This window comes from Arachis stenosperma, chromosome 1 (genome assembly GCF_014773155.1).
Source record: "Arachis stenosperma cultivar V10309 chromosome 1, arast.V10309.gnm1.PFL2, whole genome shotgun sequence".
Taxonomy (NCBI): Eukaryota; Viridiplantae; Streptophyta; class Magnoliopsida; order Fabales; family Fabaceae; genus Arachis; species Arachis stenosperma.
The window spans coordinates 98,526,344-98,531,228 of record NC_080377.1 but is presented as its reverse complement, the minus strand read 5'-3'; the positions used below and the strand labels follow the sequence as shown (position 1 = coordinate 98,531,228).

Genomic DNA, 4,885 nt, shown 5'->3' with positions numbered 1-4,885 from the left:
TGCGAAGTTGTGTAATGCCATGGTATTATGCGCACCAAGTTTTTGGAGCCATTACCAGGGATTATGAGAGTTGTGAAAAAGTATAGTTCACAATTTCGCGCACCAAGTTTTTGGCGCCGTTGCCGGGGATTGTTCTAGTTTTGAGCAAGCCTTTGGTAACATCAGTGCCAAGATCCGGCAACAACATCAAATTTTTGGTGTTATTGCCCGGGATTGTTTAGGCTGGACAACTGACGGTTCATCTTGTTGCTTAGATTAGGTATTTTTTTTTTCGAAATTCTTGAAGATGAATTCTAGAGTTTCATGATGATTTGTTGAAATCTGGCTGGCTGAGAAGCCATGTCTAATCTGATTGGACCGAGGTTTCAACTTATCACCACAAGAGCTTGTTGATTTCGTATCAATCTTGCTTTTGGAGCAGTGATTTGCTAAGGCTTGGCTGACCTTTGGTCATGTCTAGTGTTTTGGACCGAAGCTTTCTTTGGAAGCTTGGCTGGCTGTGAAGCCATGTCTAATTCCTGGACCGGAGTCTTAGACTAGCATTGCACTGATTCCTGGAATTCTCATTAAGAATTTTGATACCTTCTTTTCCACTTAATTTTCGAAAAACACAAAAAAATTACAAAATCATAAAATTCAAAAATATTTCTTGTTTGAGTCTAGTGTCTCATCCTAAGTTTGGTGTCAATTGCATGCATTCATATGTCTTAGTGATCTTCAAGATGTTCTTGATGATTCACTTGCTCTGATCTTTGAATTCTATTGACTTGAGTATTTTGTGTGTCTCATATGCATTTTCAGTTCATTAGTGTCAGTAGTATACAAACTGCTAAGTTTGGTGTCTTGTATGCATTGTTATTTGATTCTTGTTGCATTTTAATTATTAAAAATCCAAAAATATTTTTAATTTGTGTCTTTTCAAGTCAATGATACAAGGGATTGAAGATTCAGAACACACTGCAGAGGAATTATACAGAAAAAGCTGAGCATTCAAAAATGCCCAGTGAAGAAGGCAGACTGGCGTTTAAACGCCAGCCAGGGCACCTGGTTGGGCGTTTAACGCCCAAAAAGGTAGCATTTTGGGCGTTAAACGCCAGAATGTATACCATTCTGGGCGTTTAACGCCAGGATGGTGCTAGGGGGAAGATTTTGTTTTCAAATCAATTTTCTTCAAGTTTTTCAAAATCAAATCTTTTTCAAATCATATCTTTTCAATCAAATGTTTTCAAAATCAATTTCTTTCCTTTTTCAAAGATACTTACTAACAATTAATGATTTGATTGAACATCTCAAATTTGTTGCCTTTTCTGTTAAGGAAGGTTTTATGTTTGAATCATATCTTTTCTTGTTAGGCAAGTCACTAATTTTCCAAATCAAATCTTTTAAAATAATTTTCAAAACATATCTTTTAAAATGGTTTTCAAATCATATCTTCTCAATCACATCTTTTTAAGACAATAACCTTTCAATCATAATTTTTTTTATCATATCTTTTTCAAATTGGTTTTCAATCAAATCTTTTTAGTTTCTAATTTCAAAATCTTTTTCAAAAATCACTTGATTTCTCTTCCACTTTTAATTTTCGAAAATTATCAATCAAATTTTCAAAATGTTTTCAAAATCTTTTAATTGAATTTTCGAAAATCCTCTTCCCTCCTTCTCACATCCTTCTATTTATGGAGTACCACTCCTTCTTAATGCACAATTCGAACCTTATCTAATTAAAGTTCGAATTCTTCTTCTCCTTCTTCTTTCTATTTCTCTTTTCCTCTGACATTTCAAGGAATCTCTATACTGTGACATAGAGGATTCCACATTTTCTTTTTCTCTTCTCTTTCATATGAGCAGGAGCAGAGACAAAGGCATTCTTGTTGAAGCTGACCCTGAACCTGAAAGGACCTTGAAGAGAAAGCTAAGAGAAGCCAAAGCACAACTCTCTTTAGAGGACCTGACCGAATTCTTCAAGGAAGAAGAACAAATGGCAGCCGAAAACAACAACAATGCCAACAATGCAAGGAAGGTGCTGGGTGACTTTACTGCACCTACTCTCGACTTCTATGGGAGAAGCATCTCTATCCCTGCCATTAGAGCAAACAACTTTGAGCTTAAGCCTCAATTAGTTTCTCTAATGCAACAGAATTGCAAGTTCCATGGACTTCCAATGGAAGATCCTCATCAGTTTTTAGCTGAATTCTTGCAAATCTGTGACACAGTCAAGACTAATGGGGTAGACCCTGAGGTCTATAGACTGATGCTATTCCCTTTTGCTGTAAGAGACAGAGCTAGAATATGGTTGGATTCTCAACCTAAAGAAAGCCTGGACTCTTGGGAAAAGCTAGTCAATGCCTTCTTGGCAAAGTTCTTTCCACCACAAAGATGGAGTAAGCTTAGAGTGGAAGTCCAAACCTTCAGACAGAAGGATGGAGAATCCCTCTATGAAGCTTGGGAAAGATACAAACAATTAATCAGAAAATGTCCCTCAGACATGCTTTCTGAATGGAGCATCATAGGTATTTTCTATGATGGTCTCTCTGAACTATCTAGGATATCCTTGGATAGCTCTGCTGGAGGATCTCTTCATCTGAAGAAGACGCCTGCAGAAGCTCAAGAATTGATTGAAATGGTTGCAAATAACCAATTCATGTACACTTCTGAAAGGAATCCTGTGAACAATGGGACTAGTCAGAAGAAAGGAGTTCTTGAGATTGATGCTCTGAATGCCATTCTGGCTCAGAACAAGATATTGACTCAACAAGTCAATTTGATTTCTCAAAGTCTGTCTGGAATACAAAATGCACCAAACAGTACTAAGGATGCTTCATCTGAGGAAGAAGCTTATGATCCTGAGAACCCTTCCATGGAAGAGGTGAATTACCTAGGAGAACCCTATGGAAATACCTACAATTCTTCATGGAGAAATCACCCAAATCTCTCATGGAAGAATCAAGAGAGACCTCAACAAGGTTTCAATAACAATAATGGTGGAAGAAACAGGTTTAGCAATGGCAAGCCTTTTCCATCATCTTCTCAGCAACAGACAGAGAGTTCTAAGCAGAATACTTCTGACTTAGCAACAATGGTCTCTGATCTAATAAAGACCACTCAAAGTTTCATGAATGAAACAAGGTCCTCCATCAGAAATTTGGAAGGACAAGTGGGTCAGCTGAGCAAGAGAATTACTGAACTCCCTCCTAGTACTCTTCCAAGTAATACAGAAGAAAATCCAAAAGGAGAGTGCAAGGCCATCAACATGGCCGAATATGGAGAGGAAAGAGAGGAAGAAGACGCCACTGAGAAAGACCTCAGTGGGCGTGCACCACTCTCCTCTGAGTTCCTCAATGAGGAACCTTGGGAATCTGAGGCTCAAAATGAGACCATAGAGATTCCATTGGACTTACTTCTGCCATTCATGAGCTCTGATGAGTATTCTTCCTCTGAAGAGGATGAGTATGTTACTGAAGAGCAAGTTGCTAAATACCTTGGAGCAATCATGAAACTAAATGACAAGTTATTTGGAAATGAGACTTGGGAGGATGAACCTCCCTTGCTCACCAAAGAACTGGATGACTTGTCTAGGCAGAAACTGCCTCAAAAGAGGCAGGATCCTGGGAAGTTTTCTATACCTTGTACCATAGGCACCATGACCTTCAAGAAGGCCTTGTGTGACTTAGGGTCAAGTGTGAACCTCATGCCCCTCTCTGTAATGGAGAAATTAGGGATCTTAGAGGTGCAAGTTGCAAGAATCTCATTAGAGATGGCAGACAACTCAAGAAAACAAGCCCATGGACTTGTAGAGGATGTTCTGGTTAAAGTTGAAGACCAGTACATTCCTACTGATTTCATAGTCCTAGAGACTGGGAAGTGCATGGATGAATCCATCATCCTTGGCAGACCCTTCCTAGCCACAGCAAAGGCTGTGATTGATGTTGACAGAGGAGAGTTAATCATTCAAGTGAATAAAAAATCCTTGGTGTTTAAGGCCCAAGGATATCCCTCTGTCATCATGGAGAGGAAGCATGAAGAGCTCCTCTCAAAACAGAGCCAAACAGAGCCCCCACAGTCAAACTCTAAGTTTGGTGTTGGGAGGCTACAACCAAACTCTAAGTTTGGTGTTGAAACCCCACATTCAAACTCTAAGTTTGGTGTTGGGAGGTTTCAACACGGTTCTGAGCATTTCTGAGGCTCCATGAGAGCCCTCTGTCAAGCTAATGACATTAAAGAAGCGCTTGTTGGGAGGCAACCCAATGTTTTATAATTAATTATTTTCTTTTGTTATTTTATCTTTTTTGTAGGTTGATGATCATAAGAAGTCACAAAAACAATGAAAAAAAGCAAAAACTGAATGAAAAACAGGAAGAAAAACAGCACACCCTGGAGGAGAAGAAGCTGGCGTTCAAACGCCAGTAATGCTAGCTGTTGGGCGTTTAACGCCCAGTCTGGCACCATTCTGGGCGTTTAACGCCAGAAAGGGGCACCAGACTGGCGTTAAACGCCAGTAAAGGGCAAGAACCTGGCGTTAAACGCCAGGAATGGGCACCAGCCCGGCGTTTAACGCCAGAAAAGGCTCAAAACGTGATTTTGAGCAACATTTGGTGCAGGGATGACTTTTCCTTGACACCACAGGATCTGTGGACCCCACAGGACCCCACCATCACTCTCTCTCTTCTTCCCCCATTCACCAATCACCTCAATACCTCTTCCCCAAAAACCCCTCACCTATCAAATCCCATCTTTCTCTTCACCACTCACATCCATCCTTCATAAAACCCCACCAACCTCACCCTTCAAATTCAAACCACTTTCCCTCCCAAACCCACCCATCATGGCCGAACCATTTACCCCCCTCTCTCCTATAAATACCCTTCTTCAACTCTTCATTTTCACA

The 4,885-nt window shown here is 40.0% G+C and overlaps 1 non-coding gene across 1 annotated transcript; it reads right to left on the bottom strand.

The window, feature by feature from the left end:
- Positions 1 to 2,383: 2,383 nt before the first annotated feature.
- LOC130949208 (small nucleolar RNA R71) lies at positions 2,384 to 2,491 on the bottom strand. Its single transcript, XR_009073347.1, has one exon. It is a non-coding gene; the product is annotated as a small nucleolar RNA R71 (small nucleolar RNA).
- Positions 2,492 to 4,885: the final 2,394 nt, after the last annotated feature.